This window comes from Strix aluco, chromosome Z (genome assembly GCF_031877795.1).
Source record: "Strix aluco isolate bStrAlu1 chromosome Z, bStrAlu1.hap1, whole genome shotgun sequence".
Lineage (NCBI taxonomy): Eukaryota > Metazoa > Chordata > Aves > Strigiformes > Strigidae > Strix > Strix aluco.
The window spans coordinates 20,924,527-20,944,170 of NC_133971.1; positions in this window are offsets into that span (position 1 = coordinate 20,924,527).

A 19,644-nucleotide genomic window follows, 5' to 3' on the forward strand; every position below is an offset into this window, starting at 1 on the left:
AATGGAAGTGGATGTGGTATAAAGCCATGCCCTAACTAGCTGTGTTCCTTTTGTGCAGGGGATATCAGCCATATGATAAATTCCAAAGGCCTGCAGGGAGCATCTTTGCTGACATTCTAGCTGCTGCTCTCAGAAATGCACACATAAAGGCAGCAGTCCTATTTTGAACTACACACCCTCTAGTAGGCATGCTGGAGGAGTCAGAATCTGTCTCTTATTAACTGCCAACCTCTGAGGTCAAATATAATGTATTAATTAATTCCCACTTAATTATACTGGTTGTCAAGGGCAATAGTTCCAAGGCAAATGGGTGTAACTACCATTATGTTTCGTGAAACACAGCTGCCTGTGTACAAGTGCTATGTGCACAGCACCCTTTAATTTGATAAACAAACATCATCTAAACTGTGGAAGCTGGGGGCACTTTGCAATTTCCAGCTCCAAGGCTAGATATGAAGACCATGTGCTAGAATCAGTCCTGCACACTGGGTATTCTTGGTCTTCATCACAGTTTCTCCTGGAAGGAAATCCAGGAGGGTGAGGAGGGAGGGAGCTGCAGTGTATGCCATCACACCTCCCACTCTAGGTGACTGGGGGAAAAAGGATGGAAATGTGGATGCACCACAGAGCATGCACTTAGACACAGGCAAAAAAGGTTAGAGTTGCTTTGGTACATTGATAGCAAGGAAGGAATGAGGCTTCAGGTCCTTCCAGTGACAAATACAGAGAACTTGGATTTCAAAACAAAGTCACTATTCTAAAAAACTCTCCTGGAGAATTTTCTCTGCAGCTCTACCATGTGCTTGCATAATATTTGGGTTTACAAAAAAGCATAGATATGCATACCATGCATATATACTCCACCAGTTATCACAATTCATGTGATTCAGCATTATCTCCTGCCTCAGTTTTCCTTTGGTCATTCAATGACTGATTTTGGAATGTCTTTCAGAAACCTGAGCAGGGAACCTCTCACACTGAAATAGCCCAAGATCTCACATATGACTTCAGTCTCACTGGCACAACCTTCAATTGCAGTCATGCAGAGTGCCACCTAGCAATATAATTGGAATTGCTCATGAAGATACTGACATAGAACATTAAAAGTGGAAGGTGGGTGAAGGTAGGGTGGGGGTTTTTAGCAATATTCTGATCACAAAATACAGGTACACTTTCTGTTCACAATAGACAGGACTGATTGTCCTCACTTAAGTCTCTGTAGTTAGAAATAACTCCTATCATCTCAGTGGACTGATATGGGTGTATATGAAGGAGATCTCATGTGAGCTTGAGATCTTCTGAATGCCCAGGTTCAGACACCAAGTCTGTTTAACACTGGCTGAAAAGATGGAGTTTAGGAAGTACTCTGAATTGTCTTATTCATCTAACAGCAATTCATCTGAAGTTGTAATTACAACTAAGACACATAAAAATGTTGTATTTAATTAACAGATTTAAAGTGGAGGTGATTTTTGAAGGCTACTGAGACATCACATGCAGTACTGCCCTTCTGTGTGCCTGTGACTCATTCTTCTTTCGACTGCTAGTTCAAACGGGATGTAATTCACAGCAAAAATGGAAATATGTATGAGTTTTTCTTTTGCATAAAAAGTTTCAATCATCTAGTCAGTTAACTGATCTGTGCAATTCAAGCACTTACTTGCACAAGGATGAATTACACCCAAAGCAAGCACCCTGTGCTCTGCGGAACATACAAACAAACAAAAAACCTCTGTGGATTTCACTCATTTTACTGTAAGTAAACCTGCTACTATACTTTGACCAGCAGAAAACTTTGCCCTCTGAGCTACAGGATCATACACAGCTCATATGCTAGCAAAATAAGTGGGCTTGACATTTCAACACTCTGAAGCAGCTAATAATTCCTGGTAGTCATGGGCCAAGTACTGAAATTTCCCGTCACTCAAACACTTCCTGATATATTTAATGCTGTAACTGATTTCTCATACAAAAGCCTATTTTCTGCAGTCTCTCTGCACCTTTAAAAGCTCTTGCCCAAGGAACCACCTTTTCTCTTCAGCCATTCTAAATCTGATCTTCAGCTTCTGTAGAGTATCACAGTGCAACTGACTTTGATAGATTTACATAGTTCACGTTTGCTAATGCAGCTTGTACGTACTGTAATATCCCACTACAATGTGCAAAACACTATTTGTTGAAGTGGGTTGTTTTAAAAGAAAGAATTTATGCAAAAATTCTGATAAATTCCTCTGTGACTCGCTAATGAAAAAACAAAGACTTTGATTTTGCAGTGGGAGTGACCACAGTTTCTTTTTTTTTTTTTTCATTTGAATAGCAATACCTGTCACTAATAAAAATTATGCAGTACCTTGTCAGCTTTTAGATGCAGGTTTTAGAGCTTAAATCTCTGCCTTTCAATATCCATAATTTATTGCAGAGCTGAAGCTCATATACAGATCTCACAGTCCACTGTGTAATTGACTTCAGCCCCTTTCCTCACATGATAAATAAATTAGATACTATTGGAGCCTTTAAATTAACAAAAGGTTAAATAACATTTTATGAGTTCCCTTGGTGATTTTCTGGCCAGCACCACATTTTCCATAATACATCATTACAGCAATAGCACTCTGCAGTATTGTAGCTGTATTACAGCAATATTATTATGGGAGAGCTGCTGCTCTGAGATGCCTATTAAACAGGTTTCAAGACCCCAGGAGCCTCCAAACAGTCAATAAATTGTACATTATCCAGGATTGCTCACTGAGCTATAGTAGGGGCCACATGACTTAAGCAAAGCTGGAAGCTGTCCATTCCCTTTCCAGGAACTCAGCCATGCTGGAGAAATCAGGAGCAAGCCCTTGCCTTATGAAGGTGTTTAAGGGTGGTCTTTTTTGGTCATAAAAAAAACTTAATATGTATTCAGTGTGTACTAAGTTTTCATTTTCTTTTTTTCTTGTTACAGCAAACAATAGAAGTTTTTAAGGTATACACTTACCAAAGATATAGTCCAAATGCCTTATTTGTGCATCATTCTCAAAACATCTAAGAAGGACATAAGGTAATGTTGTGAATATTTTTGAGTATAAATTGGAAATTATAATAATAAGCAGACCTCCATTCTCTGTTCCTGAGAAAATAACTACTAGGACATTCTATGCTTGTAAAGAGTAAAACTGACTTTTAATCATTAGGCCAGCACAAGCTTTACAGACACCATCAGAGTGCCATTTGCACATTATTCTGAGAATTTGTAATGAACTGACCTCAGCACAGAGACAAGCTCTCTTTGAAGCAAAAATCACCCTAGACATTTCTGATACTAAAAAGCTGGATGTATGTTAATTCAGAAAGCATGGATAGGCAAGGAGTGACTCCCCAGTGTCAAATGTCATCACTAAAACACTGTCAAAGCAGTGCCCTTGTCTCCAGATTTCTAGAGTGACTCTCAAGAGAAAAAAAAAAAAGTTTGCAAATGCCTTTATATTTTATACAAACTTACATTTATTTGAATGACAGCTGAAATAGGTTGTGAAGGTTAATGGGTAAAATGTTCAAAACCAAAGTCATAAACTGCCAGACAGATGGACAGAGGACAACTCTAATCAATCAGTAAGTAAACAAGATATTCAGAATAATATCAGAGATGTGTGGTTGCTGCCTGAAGAACTTTTCTTTTTTACTTTTTCATGCTCTACTTTGATTTTAACTGATGTCTTTCACTCCCTTCTCCAATGCACTTTCTGACTTCTTCCCACCACACATAGCCCTGAAGATGCAGAGGAATACCTCTATTTCAGTTAAGTTCTTGAAGTTCAAGGGTTTGAATAAACTAAACATTAGGAGATCATGTATGTCCAATTTTCTCTAAACTAACTGTCCAGAGCACTTTGATTTACTATGGTGACTTCATCCACCTCTGTGAAATCTGGTGACATGTTTTAAGCATGACTCATACTCAGTATGTCTTTCATGGCCATTTCTAACCAGGTGACATAAACAAAGTGTCAATTACTGTGTTAGACCTCTAGCAGGTGACTAGTTAATATTTGAACATGTAGGATTTCAAGCTGCCATGCTGCCTACTATAAACCATTTTGATCAGATATGATTTCTTGTTTTGAACACTGATTTCTTTTTCTTCAGATACTCCACTGATGAAATGCTATGTACAATTACAGAAAAATATATGTAAGGATATCTACCAGCATTATGTCTACCAGTACCTATCATCTACTCAATGGCTCACCCACAAAGATGTCTCTTGATGTAAACGATAATATTCCCTTTCCTGCATTGAAAAGAATATTATCAAATTCAACCTTTCCTCAGGCAAGAACTTGGCATATCAAGGTTCTTTAATCTATTCTAAACAATGCATGAATTAGGATGTCAATTATTGCTGAATCAGTCTTGTGAAATTTAGTCTGCACTTGAAAACCTCTCATCTTTTCTTTTGGGCGAAGATAAACCAAATTGCTTGTAAGCCACCGAAAGCCTGAATTTGTGTAGGCCATCACATATGGTGTGGGCCACCTCTTATCCTCTATGTTACAGGAAAAGTCAATAATTTTACTTCTTTTCTGCTCTTATTTTTATTATGCTGCACAAGAAATAATTAGCACCAAAGAAAAAACTGAAACTCATCCTGCGTTTCTCTTCCATTGCTCTTCTAGTATGCCTTATTTGTAAATATAGCTTAGAATTTCTTTATGTGCTCTGAATCTCATCACTTTAAGGAGCTACACTTATTAGCTATTCTAACAACTAACTAGAAGTAGCAGGAAAGACATTTTTCTGCTTTCTGTAGGCAAAACCACAATATCCTCATCAGCCTCCAGAAAACAGATGACAGACCTTGCCCAACTATCACTGGGATAATTTGCTTCTGCAGTTAAATATGATTCCCAAAATACATTCAGAGAATACTGACACGAAACATTGATCATAAAAAATGTACTATGAATTCAGAATGACTACTTATGCCTAGTTGGGAAGTCCTATATAAACTACTCAGATTTGCTGAGAAAGACAATGGCCAAACCGCACCTTCTATTTGCATGAAATATATTTAAATTTTAAACTCGTCTCGGTATATAATGCAGATAAAAGCCAGTGTTGGCAGAAAAGGGAAAGCTTATCTTTGACAGAATTATGATCAGCAAAGCTGCCTAGGAGTCTTCAGGACAGCACAGGAATTTAGTTGAAAGTGTTTTGTGTTTGGTGATCATTAGCATTCTCAACATCGTGCTGAGTATTTCCTTCATGGAAAGTAGTGGACTTAGGGACCCGTACAGATTTTTAGTCTCTCTTGATCTAAATGCAAAAGGATTCAAAGGTTGTAGGCCAGGGACTCAGCTGTTGTAAACCAGTCTAATTCCAGTGAGAGAGGGAATGCAACTTACACCAGTTATGGATTTGCATCTGTGATGGCCTCGAAGTAGATCAAAACCAAGTGAAGTTTGCCTGAGAACAGACTGCACTAGAAAGCTGTAGACCTGCAGGACAGAGAGCCACCTTCCCTTCATCTCTTTAAACAAGATGAAATGTGAATCATCAAGATAGAATTAGGAGTCTGCAAATTGTAGGCGTTTTAATTTGAATGTACCCATTTCTAACTTTCTTCCATAGTAAGCGTCCAGACACATTGTTAGAAAATTAAAATGCAATGGAGTTGATGCCAGTGTTCTTGGCTAAAATGCAATACCTGCTGTGGGATGCAGTTTTGCTCCCTTGCAAAATATCTAGGATCGGGAACACGATAAATAATGGAAACACTTTATGACACAAATGGTTTGTATTAAGCAGCAACTTCTCAAAAAGCAATTACTCAAAAGGTTCTGCTCTTGGAGTCCCACTGTTTGCAGTGAAGCAATTCTGATGAATTGTAGCAGATAATATAGTAAGTACCCTGTGTTTGTAGTCGTAATTAATATTGAAGATTTGCTCCAGGGATCAATAGCAACTATGGGAGCTTTAAATGAGATAGTTTTGGATTTTTTTACATTCCTTTGTGATGAAAAATACAGTAAGTATCGGGAAATTCCATGAAATTGTCTGCATCTGATGGATGTATTTCTTCATTCCTGACAAGTCTCTTGGGTTTGTTTAGCTGTTCTCATTTTTGTATTTAAAAAATAAAAAGGATCTAATTCAATTTAGATTCCTTGGTTTTGCACAGAAGTCTGACTACACTTCACTGAACAGGATGTGTTATGATCCACCTTTGTTCATTAACTCAGATCTACATTGGCACACACTTCACAGGATCACAGAATGACTGAAGCTGGAAGGGACCTCTGGAGGTCATCTGGTCCACCCCCCCTGCTCAAGCAGGGCCACCTAAAGTCAGTTGCCCAGCACTACGTCCAGATGACTCTGGAATATCTCCAAGGTGGGAGACTCCACAACTTCTCTGGTCAACATGCGCCAGTGCTTAATCACCCTCAGCATGAAAAAGTGTTTCCTGATGTTCAGATGGAGCACATTTCAGTTTGTGCCCATTGCCTCTTGTCTTGTCACAGGGCACCACTGAAAAGAGTCTGGCTTCATGATCTTCACACCCTCCCTTCAGGTATTTATATGCATTGATGAGCTCCCCCTGAGCCTTCTCTTCTCCAGGCTGAACAGTCCCAGCTCTCAGCCTCTTGTCATATGCGAGATGCTCTAGTCCCTCCATCATCCTTGTGGCCCTTTGCTGAGCTTCCTCCAGTATGTCCATGTCTCTCCTGTACTGAGGAGCCCAGAGTTGGACACAGTACTTCAGATGAGGCCTCACCAGTGCTGAATAAGGGGTAAGGATCACCTCCCTCAACCTGCTGGCAACACTCCTCTTAATGCAGCTCAGGATTTGCCTTCTTTGCTGCAAGGGCACACTGCTGGCTCATGTTCAACTTGGTGTCCACCAGTACCCTCAGGTTTCTGCTAGACTGCTTTCCACCTGGGCACTCACCATGTATTGGTGCCTGAAATTGTTCTTCCTCAGGTGCAAGCCTTTGTACTTCCTCTTGTTGAATTTCAAGAGATTCCCATCAGACCATTTCTCCACCCTGTTGAAGTCCCTCTGGACGGCAGCATGACTCTGATATATGATCATATCTCACGATATAGTTCCCTGCACCCTTCTTGACTTTTTCAAGATAGAAGTAACATTTGCTTTCCTCCAGTCCTCAAGCACCCCTCCCAACTGCCATGATCATTCAAACATAATTGACAGTTTAAGCTATATGTTGGTGACAGTCATCAGAATCTCTCATTCTGATTTCCTCAGAAAACACTGGGGCAGCACCATTACAGTGTTTCCATGCTACCTTCAAAAATATGCTCCTGATTGTGGAATCTTGGTTGTGAAAGCAAACATTAAAAAAGCAGGGCACTGGCTTGGTCTCATGTCTTCTGAGCTTCTCTGTGTATTTCCATGACATCATCCACATTAGAGTCTCTTCACTGCCTTGCACTACAAAGACAAAAATCAGTTACCAGAGGGGAATGTCAAATTGATGGAAGAACTGCTAAGAACTGCCTTCCACCCTGGAAACAGTCTGTTAACTTCTAGGGTATTACGTCTTAACAGCTACAGCCATGGGTCTGTGCTGTACCGTGCACAGGTACTGAGGCAACAGTGAGTTGGGAAGTCAGCAACATGTAGGGAAGTGTCTCAGCACTGAGTCACTGAGCACTGTTCAGTTAACATCTTCCACCTGTCCTTATGCTGCCTGCTACACCCACTTAGTGGTTCAGCCTCTCTGGAATTCGGCAGTTTGTATTAATCACAGATACATAGTCTGCAGGAGCTTGCACTTGAATATTGTGGCCTTCTTAGCAACCCAGAAAGCCATAAACAGAAATGTAGCCTGTGTCTTACACAGTGGCACCTCCAAATGTACCACAGCCAAGTGAAAGTCTGATGTTAAATGGCTTGGGATCTGAGTCATGTGACTCTAGATTTTATTTGTCTATCCCTCCACATTCATTGCCTGTATATTTTGATGGAAATAAAGTTATTTCATCTCACTCAAATAATGTGCTGGAGACCTTGAAATACTAGCTTTAATCCTTCATCCACACTTTCCACAAATTCAAGGATTTGTTTCAAGTACATTTAATTCAAATCAGAATTTAATTAAAAGTTAATTTCTTTCTGTACTTTACCAACACATTGCAATGGACCTATCCTTCTGCACCCCTCTGAGCTTATCAAGCAGTTGCAGTTTCTCTTTAACTTTTTTTTACTCTATTGCCCTTACATGACCAACTTCTGCTAGGTTACTGTGCTGTTAGATCTATTGAAAAGTCTGAAATTTATTAACTGCCAATTATTAGCACTTTCTCTAATAAGGGTAGCAGTAATTAGCCCTCAAATCAGCAGTGAGTTACTGTAAATGATAAAGTCAGCATTAACATTGATTACCTTGCTAATTAGTCATGGCAGAAAGTAGGTCATTTGAGCAACAAATGACATTACTATGTCATTACAAAGGGCCATCACAATTAGATGTAACCCCTGTTTCAGGTTTGCTTCAGTAAGGACTAACAAACCAGATGGAATTCAGTAACTGATTAAATATTAATATTTTTCCTGGTTTGAACCAGAGCTCTAGCTAATGCACATTCCTTCCCTAGACACTCTTTAATCATAATTCTTCCTAAAATACCCACTCACCCAAACCAACTCTAATACACCAAGGAGGACTGCACATCCATTTCTACAAATGCAAGAACATCAAATAAAATACAGAGGCACACAGAAGCTGGAGGTGCCTTCATAAGACTCAGTCCTGAGGTTTGGCCTATTTTGAGGCATTTGCTTTAAAATCCAGAAATACTGAAGGCATCAAACTAAAAGTTCATTTTCATATGTGATGCTGACAGCAAATCTATTCACTACTGCACAGTACTTAATGCCAGTGAACAAAAATCATAGAATCATAGAATCATTTAGGTTGGAAAAGACCCTTAAGATCACTGAGTCCAACCATTAACCTAACAGTGCCAAGTCCACCACTAAACCATGTCCCTAAGCACCACAACTACAGGTATTTAAATACCTCCAGGGATGGTGACTCAACCACTTCCCTGGAAAGCCTGTTCCTGTACTTGATAACCTTTTTTCCTAATTTTTCCTAATATCCAATCTAAAGCTCCCTTAGTGTAGCTTGAGGTCATTTCCTCTTGTCCTATCACGTGTTACTTGGGGGAAGAGACCGACACCCCTTCATTATACAATAGGTATGAGGTGTTGGAACTAGACGACCAGCCAACTGAAGATGGAAATGAGGACCCACCTGGTGAGTCATCTACTTCTTGTCCCTCAGCCCCAAGACTTATGAGTTCTTCAAGTAAGAAGAAAAGGAGGGTAATTGTAGCGGGTGACTCTGTTCTGAGGGGTACAGAGGGGCCCATATGTCAACCAGATCCATACCATAGAGAGGTCTGCTGCCTCCCTGGGGCTCGGGTTAGAGATATTAAAAGGAAAATCACTAGTCTGGTGCAGCCCTCTGATTACTACCCCTTATTGGTTATCCAGGCAGGCAACAATGAGGTGGTAGAAAGAAATCTTAAGTCACTCAAAAAGGACTTCAAAGCACTGGGGTGGTTAACTGAAGGCTCGGGAGCTCAGGCCATGTTTTCATCAATCCCTCAAGTGGAAGGGAAAACCACTGATAGAGGGTGGAAAACATATCTGATTAACACGTGGCTCAGAGACTGGTGCCACCGTCAGAATTTTGGGTTCTTTGACCATGGCGAGGTTTATAAGGCACCTGGTCTGCTGGCGACAAATGAGAAAGGTGGGATGGAGCTGTCCCTGAGGGGGAAGAGGATTCTGGGGCAGGAGTTGGCAGGGCTTATTGACAGGACTTTAAACTAGATATGAGGGGGGATGGGGAGATAACTGGGCATGTTAAGAACAAGCTTAAGGGAAACGTGCCAAAGCTTGAAGGATGATGGACTGGTGAGGGCTCTCCCTCTGCCACTTCATTTGAGAGAAGGGAAAGATGTTCAGGAACCGTGGAAGCACCTGAGAAGGGTCTGGTAGGGAATGGGGCCCATGCTCACAAGAGGGTGTTGGATTCATTAGCTCATCTCAAGTGCATCTATACCAATGCATGCAGTATGAGCAACAAACAGGGTGAGCTTGAGGCCATGATGCAGCACGAGAACTATGACATAGTAGCTATAACAGAAACGTGGTGGGATGCCTCACATGACTGGAGTGCAGCAATTGATGACTACAAGCTCTTCAGGAGCGATAGGCAGGGAAGGAGAGGTAGTGGAGTGGCCCTATATGTAAGAGAATGCTATGAGAGCTCAGAAACCAAGAATAGTGTTAAGGGGGTTGAGAGTGTGTGGATCAAGTTAAGGGTCAATAAAGCAGATCTTGCTGTGTGAGTCTGCTATAGACCTCCCAACCAAAGCAGTGAGGTGGATGAAGCTTTCTACAAACAGTTGGGAGAAATCTCGCAGTCACTTGCTGTTGTTCTTGTGGGGGACTTTAACCTCCCAGATATCTGCTGGGATCACAGCACAGCAGAGAGGGAACAATCCAGGAGGTTCCTGGAATGTGTGGAGGATAACTTCCTCATACAGCTGGTGAGTGAGCCGACCAGGGAAGGTGCCCTCCTGGACCTGCTTCTTGTGAACAGGTAAGAGCTTGTGGGGGAAGTAAAGGTTGGAGGCTGTCTAGGGTGCAGTGATCATCACATGATCGATTTTTTGATCTTTCGAGAAACAAGGAGAGGGGTTAGTAAAACTGCCACCTTAGACTTCCGGAGGGCTAACTTTGACCTGTTCAAGAGACTGGTTAACAAAATCCCTTGGGAGGCTGCCTTGAAGGATATGGGAGTCCAGGAAGGCTGGACATACTTCAAGAGTGAAGTCTTAAAGGCACAGGAGCAGGCTGTTCCCATATGCCGAAAAATAAGCAGGCAGGGAAGGAGAGCAACCTGGCTAAACAGGGACCTTTGGCTGGATCTCAAGAACAAAAGGAGAATCTATCGCCTTTGCAAGAGGGGCCAGGCCTCTCATGAAGACTATAAAGATGTAGTGAAGTTATGCAGGGAGAACATTAGGAGAGCCAAAGAGCAGCTAGAGCTCAACTTGGCTACAGCTGTTAAGGATAACAAAAAATCTTTCTATAAATTCGTTAAGAGCAAGAGGAGGATTCGAGAAAATCTCCCCCCCCTACTGGATGCAGAGGGAAACATGGTAACTAAGGATGAGGAAAAGGCTGAGGTGCTCAACGCCTACTTTGCCTCAGTCTTTAGCAGTGGAACTGGCTGTTCCCTGTACACCCAGCCTCATGAAATGGGAGATGGGGAGGGGAATCAGACTGAGGTCAGCACAGTTGAAGAGGAGGTGGTCAGAGACCTGCTACACCACTTGGATGCACACAAGTCTGTGGGATCGGATGGGTTACACCCAAGGGTGCTGAGGGAGTTGGCAGATGTGCTCGCCAAGCCGCTGTCCATTATCTACCTGAAGTCATGGCTAACTGGGGAGGTCCCACTGGACTAGAGGGTGGCAAATGTGACACCCATCTACAAGAAAGGCAGGAAGGAGGATCCAGGTAACTATAGACCTGTCAGTCTGACCTCGGTGCCAGGGAAGGTCATGGAGCAGATCATCTCGGGTGCCATTAAAAGTCATATAATGGACAACCAGGGGATCAGGCCCAGTCAGCAGGGGTTTATGAAAGGCAGGTCCTGCCTGACAAACCTGATGCCCTTCTATGACAGGGCAACACGCTTATTGGATGAGGGAAAGGCTGTGGATGTTGTCTACCTTGACTTCAGTAAGGCCTTTGACACTGTTTCCCACAGCATTCTCCTGGCGAAACTGACTACTCGCGGTTTGGATGGGCACACACTTCGCTGGGTAAAAAACTGTCTGGATGGCCGGGCCCAAAGAGTTGTGGTGAACGGAGTTAAATCCAGTTGGCGGCCAGTCACGAGTGGTGTCCCCCAGGGGTCGGTTTTGGGGCCACTCCTCTTTAATATCTTTATTGATGATCTAGATGAGGGGATCGAATGCACCGTCAGTAAGTTTGCAGACGACAGCAAGTTGGGTGGGAGTGTTGATCTGCTCGAAGGTAGGGAGGCTCTGCAGAGGGATTTGGACAGGCTGGAGCGATGGGCTAAGGCCAACTGGAGGAGTTTCAATAAGGCCAAATGCCGGGTGCTGCACTTCGGCCACAACAACCCCCAGCAGCGCTACAGGCTTGGGGAGGAGTGGCTGGAGAGCTGCCAGTCAGAAAGGGACCTGGGGGTGTTGATTGACAGCTGGCTGAACAGGAGCCAGCAGTGTGCCCAGGTGGCCAAGAAGGCCAATGGCATCCTGGCTTGCATCAGAAATAGTGTAGCCAGCAGGGACAGGGAAGTGATCTTACCCCTGTACTTGACACTGGTGAGGCTGCACCTCTATTACTGTGTTCAGTTTTGGGCCCCTCACTACAAAAAGGACATTGAATCACTTGAGTGTGTCCAAAGAAGGGCAACGAAGCTGGTGCAGGGTCTGGAGCACATGTCGTACGAGGAGCGGCTGAGGGAACTGGGGTTGTTTAGTCTGGAGAAGAGGAGGCTGAGGGGAGACCTCATCGCCTTCTACAGCTACCTGAAAGGAGGGTGCAGTGAGCTGGAGATGAGTGTCTTTAACCAAGTAATAAGCGATAGGACAAGAGGTAATGTCCTAAAATTGCGCCAGGGAAGGTTTAGACTGGATATTAGGAAGCATTTCTTTACAGAACGGGTAGTTAGGCGTTGGAATGGGCTGCCCAGGGAGGTGGTGGAGTCCCCATCTCTGAAGGTGTTTAAGAGTAAAGTTGACTTAGCGCTTAGAGATATGCTGTAGTTGGGAACTGTCAGTGTTAGGTCAGTGGTTGGACTGGATGATCTTCAAGGTCTTTTCCAACCTAGACGATTCTGTGATTCTGTGATTCTATGATTACAACCTCCTGTCCAGTACTTGTAGAGAGCAATAAGGTCTCCCCTCAGCTCCTGTGCTCCAGGGTAAACAACCCCAGATCCCTCTGCTGCTCCTCATAAGACTTGTGCTCTTGACCCTTTACCAGCTGCATTGCTCTTCTTTGGATTCACTCCAGCACCTCAATGTCTTTCTTGTAGTGAGGGTCCCAAAACTGAACACAGTATGTGAGGTGCGGCCTCACCACTGCCAAGCAAAGGGGGGCAATCACTTCCCTAGTTCTGCTGGCCACACTAGTTCTGATACAAGCCCGGATGCTATTTGCCTTCTTGGCCACCTGGGCACTCTGCTGGCTCATATTCAGCCGTCTGTCGACCAACACCCCCAGGTCCTTTTCTGCTGGGTAGCTTTCCAGCCTCTCTGGAAGCACTGGGCGGGGTTGTTGTGATCCAAGTGCAGGACTCGGCACTGAGCCTTATTGAACCTCATATAATTGACTTTGGCCCATTGATCCAGTCTGTCCAGATCAACACTCCCTCCTAACTTGCTGTCATCTGCAAACTTACTGAGGGTGCACTCCATTCCCTCATCCAGATCATTGATAAAGATAGCAGTCAGAACTGGCCCCAATACTGAGCCCTGGGGAACACCACTTGTGACTGGCCACCAACTGGATTTAACTCCATTCACCGCCACACTTTGGGCTCAGCTATCCAGCCAGCTTTTAACGCAGCAAAGAGTACACCCATCCAGGCCATGAACAGCCAGTTTCTCCAGGAGAATGCTGTGGGAAGCGGTGCAAAGGCTTTATTAAAGTCCACGTAAACAACATCCACAGCCTTTCCCTCATCCACTAAGTGGGCCACCCTATCATAGAAGGAGATCAGGTTTGTCAAGCAGGACCTGCCTTTCATAAAGCCATGCTGACTGGGCCTGATCACCTGGCTGTCCTGTATGTGCTCCATGATAGCACCCAGGATGATCTGCTCCATAACCATCCCTGGCACCAAGGTCAGACTGACAGGCCTGTAGTTCTTCCAATCCTCCTTCCAGCCCTCTTGTAGATGGACATTACATTTGACAACCTCCAGTCAACAAGGACGTCCCCAGATATCCAGGACTGCTGATAAATTATTGAAAGTGGCTTGGTAAGCACTTCCTCCAGCTCTGTCAGTACCCTTGGGTGGATCCCACATGGCCCCACAGCGTGTGTCTAAGTGGTGTAGCAGGTCACTAACCATTTCCCCTTGGATTATTCTGCTCCCTGTCCAGGTCTTCCAGCTCAGGGGGCTGGGTACCCAGAGAACAACTGGTCTTACTATTGAAGACTGAGGCAAAGAAGACATTAAGTACTTCAGCTTTTTCCTCATCTTTGTCACTAACTTTTCCCCCACATCCAATAAAGAATGGAGATTCTTATTGTTCCTCCTTTTGCTGTTTTATTTATAGAAATATATTTTTATTGTCTTCTACTGCAATAGCCAAATTAAGTTCTAGTTGGTCTTTGACCCTACTAATTTTCTCCCTGCATAACCTCACAACATCCTTGTAGTCCTCCTGAGTTGCCCTGAGTTCTTCCAAAGGTCATTAAACCCTCTTTTTTTCTTTTTTTTTTTTTTCCTGAGTTCCAGCCAAAGCTCTCTGTTCAGCCCCGTGTTCTTTGATTTAAAAACAGCTCAGTACCCATTCCAGGAGTCTTTGTTTTTACATATGAATTCCATATTACACACATTCATTGCCCTATAGAAATTTCTGAGGAGGGCTAAGCTTACCCTTACCTCATATCAAGGCACACTCTGTCTGTAAAGATAAGCACCCACAAATGGTGTTGCAAACTGAATGGGATTATCAGCATCAGACACATGCATATAGACCACTAACTGCTACAGTCTTTGAGGAGACCATGCAGCTTGCATCAGATCCACAACGATAAAACAGGATGCTTGACTCCTGAGGGACTCTGCAAAATTCTCTGGCCACCCCCACCAACACTGCTGGGGAAAATGCCACCTAGGAAGAAGACGCAGATGCAATGAATATCCAGCATCTTGGGGGTTGTTGCAAATAATATCCAATCCTAGCACCATTAGCCTAGTGCAATTAGTCTAGTGTAATCCCACAGTGACCTGCATAGATCAAGGACATTCATTAAAGTTTGTACAATGACACATTTTAAACATCACCTACGATCTTACTGCATCCTAATGTCACAGCAATAACCCTACAGCCTGTAAACCAGAACTTATTCTTATTCTACGTTGTCTGTATTCCACATGTTCTCATGTCTATAGATTAAGAAGTTGTTACAGCTTTCTCCTGCAAGTTAACAGATGTGGATGAGAAAGGTTCAAGAAATAAATATAAAGCAAACCAAAAGGAAAGCAATGCAACAAATAATTAGTTAAAGCAGAAAGACACTACCTGAAATATACACAACATCCCCCCCTAAATTAATGAAGGAATGAAGACTGTGAAACTGGACATGGTGAGAGACCAGAAATACTGAAAAAACAAAGGAAGAAGCACAATTCAGCCCAATTCAAAGTATGTAGATGGAGCTGTGGCCTAGAAATTTTTTCTTCTTTTTGTAGAGAATAACTTTGCAGATTATCAAAAAGTTCAGAGACTGAGGCTAGTTGAGACCATTTAAAAATAGACTAGGCTGCATGTTGTGAAAAAAAATCCCACTGTAGGTAGGCTGCTTGATATAACCTTGCATGACCTCACAGCTCAGAACCTTATCATCCAAGCACAAGTTAACCTCAGGGGTGAGAACTGAGACTCATTAGAAACAAGCCTCCTCAGACCTATGAAAGATTACAAAAACATATGTATATCTTTATATTAGCTTTTATATTTAGAATACAGTTAGATGGAGAGGGGATAAAGGTGAGAATGCACTAAATCTCTCTTTTATGACAAGGTAGTAACTTCATTAAAGTAAACTGGCATCAAACCAGCATAAGAGAAGTGGAAATATAAGCTATATTGTCTTTATAGTGCTCTCTAGTTTCTGAAAAAAATCATTCATGATTAAAATCTCCTTTTTCCCCTCTTTCTTGCAATTCTTTTTCTGGAATCCATTGAACTTTATATTTATAATCAGCATGTCATTTTTATGATTCAAAATTTTTTAAACACAACAACAAAAAAGTGGGTGGTTTGAGCACTATGAATCAGTGATTTAATCTGGCCAGAACCATTTCAATCTGCTCTGACTCTTCCATGGCTGACATATTAAGTAAGAAACTTCTATCCTCCTGACTATTTAACACATAAGCTTTCCCAAAAAACAAAACCTGGAAATTTCAGGAAATTATAATTCTACCTTGGCATTCCCAAAACTGAACTTTTCAATGAACTTGACTCATACCTCATTCTTCTTATGTCTAATGAAAGGCTCAGAATCACTTTACTTTTCTGTCCAATTTTACCTCTTAATTTTACCACTGACGAGGTATACTGATAAAAGCTAAAAAGGCAAAGAAATTAAGTACCTAAAAACTACTGATACCACGTACATTAATTCTGAACAAGGTTAACCAACCAAGGATTTAAAGTTTAGTATCATCTGCCTGGTATTATAATTACAAGAGGTCAGTATCTACAGTGGAAACAACAGAAAGTTTGATTAACAAAATATAATACAGGCCAGCTCCTCAAAAAAAAAAAAAAAAAAAAAATTACTGAAAACTCCAAACAGGGAATTAATGATTCTGCTCAAATCCAGTAAGAGAGACTGACAGCCCCAAGAAAAGTTTTCAGAGTGACTAGTCAAATCATTCAGGAGAAGGAAAAACTTCTTCAAGATTTTATTGGTAAAATTTATCATCTTCACTATATTTGTGTTGAGTATGAACCCCATTTGTTTTTATCAGCTGTATAAAGTTTAGTAATGAGACAATTTTGCTTTCACATGTTGAGATGAAGATGCAATTTCTACAGACACCTGTACAAATCACTTTGGTTGATGTGGGAAACAAATTGATACAGAAAGTATAAATGCAAATACATTTTACAGATAAAGCAAATAACCTAAATTGTTACTTTCTTCAGTAATGACTAAACACTAAGCACAATGGACACAGTGACTTCCATATTGACTTACTGAGATATAATGACACTACAAAATTAGAAGCAAAGCCCGCAACAGCAGGACAACTATTCTTCATCATTTAGCATAAAATATTAGGATTTGTAGCTCAGACAAGGGAGAGTTAATAAGAAAAATAGAAAACAGGGGAAATGTCTAGTTCTTAAAAGACACACTTTTGCTAAAAAAGTATGGTCTAACTGATAAAAAATACTGAAAAATCTGCAGTGTCTGTCTTTTCAGATGGCACCAGTGTTGGTTTTTGTCATTAGAGGGTTTCTTTTGGTTGGAGTGGGGTTTTGGGGTCTTTTTTTGTTTTTATTTTTGTTTGTATGTGGGCGAGGGAGCAGTTAGCATGAAAAAGACAGGTCAAAAAAATAAAAGGAAGTTTTAAAATCTACTCCTGCTTCCTCAGGGAGAATATTTATGTTGTTGAACAAGTCATGTAACCTCTATATATCTCAGGTATACTCTCTGAAAAATGGCTATTAACACAGAATTTCACACAGAATTGTGGAGTCTTACTAATTGGTTAACCTCTTTGAGATATTGGGAAGAAAGATGGTATTTGATTGCCAAGTGCATTAGAGCTTCACACTGACTGCCTTGTATCAGGCAGCAGAAAAATAGAGCAAGCCAAGCCACAGAGATAGTTTAAATGCTCAAAAGGGAAGAAAAAATGTTACTGCCTCTCATATTTACTGGTTTCTAACTTTTTACAGAAGGAACAAAAAATGTCCTACAGAGTTTAGCTGTGGGAGCTGCAGTCTCAAGGAACATGACAGTAAAAATTGTTATAAGAACAGATGCTCCCTGACTTCTTTCTCTTAAGGTAGCAGCTTTGTGTAGTTACCTTTAACCAATAACTAACACTTACAATATTGCATTGAGTAGGGAGGGGAAGGGTAACAATGCTATTGCATTAAGTGTTCTGATTTTAATCTATAACCTCCTCCACTTGCTTTCTCCCAAAGACATAGACAGGGGATATTGAGGGAGTACTGAATAGAATACTTTCATCATAAAGGTATCTCTGGCTCCTGTTACCCTTTCACAGTATCTGTTGAATATAACGCTTGGATTTTACATTTTGGATGGATGCCTGTAAGTTTATGTAAAGTCTTTGCCTGAAATACTGAAAGAGAACCTACATTTTTATTTCCTCATGTTTGTCCTGAGGATTAATCTATTCTTCCTCACACTAATCTTTTTTCACTTTAAAAAAGTTCTGTCTAATTTCTGAATAGTAATGAGTTGAAGACAAAAGTCCAGTTTTACAGCTAAATAAAAACTGTTGCTGGGGTGTTGGGGAACAAAACAAAACAAAAGGCACCAAAAAAAGAACTTTTTGGTGTTTTTGTGAAAATAAAATATGGCCATACTGGGTTCTGAATCAGAATCCACAACTGAAATCTATCCACTTTGCTCCTAAAATGTTGAAATACTGACCTGGAAAAGTTCATAGTACCAGATATGTGTAAACAGAGAATTTCATAAACGAGGTAATGACAACAGCTTCTGTTCATATAGAACTTCACATTGTGATTCACAAACATTAATTAATTAATTCCCTTAATACTCCTCTAAGGTAGATCATATTAAATATAAATGTTAGAGATGTAATTACATGTTAACAATTATTGAATTTCTAAGAGTTATCTTCAGCAGTTAGTAGAAAACGTAGTTTATAAATCTCTATTCCATAATCTATGTTTTCAGTTAGATAATATATTGCCATCAGTTATTTAAATGCGAGGTGACTCATTGTCACCCAGATAGCCTGACCAGAATAGGAAACAAGACTTCTCATACTCCCTTTTATATCAGTCCTAGTGTATTCTCTGTGTGAAATGATCATTAGCAAAATTTATCAGCGCTGTCCAATATGCTGACTTGGGACTGTCAAACCTCCATGCTTTTCCTTTGCTCATCCACATGCAATGGCTTGTAACAAATTTGGTGGCTGATGGCAATTTACAGTGAAAGCAAAGAACCTAGCTTATCACCAAGAAATGTTAATTCATTTATCTTATTTTTCTAGAAGCACTTTCTGTCCTAAACTGTAACTCCCTTGGCTAGCACAGTGTGTAGACCAGAAAGCAAATACTCACCTCCCACCTGCCAGCCTATCCCATCTTCAAATCACATGAAAATCTGAAGCCCAAATGAAGCCGGAATTCCTAAATATATACTCTGTGCACCAGCCCTTTTAAACTGAAACCATGGAAACTACTGGAAACTTCACCCTCAAGTATGCCTGTTAAAAACAAGACCACATTTTCTTAGATAGAATTCCAAAACTGACAGGAAAACATTTGAGCAGATGTCATCCCTTCTTGTGGGAATTGCATCTCCATAAATCTTGAGGTAGCAGATTGTGAGAATCAGGGATGTTGAAGACATTGCTATAACCTCACTCATCCCTGGGGTTGTATTGGACAAGTGAGGATGTACTAAGCAAAACATATTGGAAAACATCATATCCAAGAGGCAGGCAATAAGACAGAGCTGCCCGGCTGATGCCCATGACTCTCTCTGAAAAGATTCTGTGGTGAGGAATGATGAGGTAGAAAAAGCAACCTGAGATGCCGTGAGCACAGTCCCTGTTCTCCTTTGACCACAGACAAAAAGGATGATGCAGAGATTTTCCA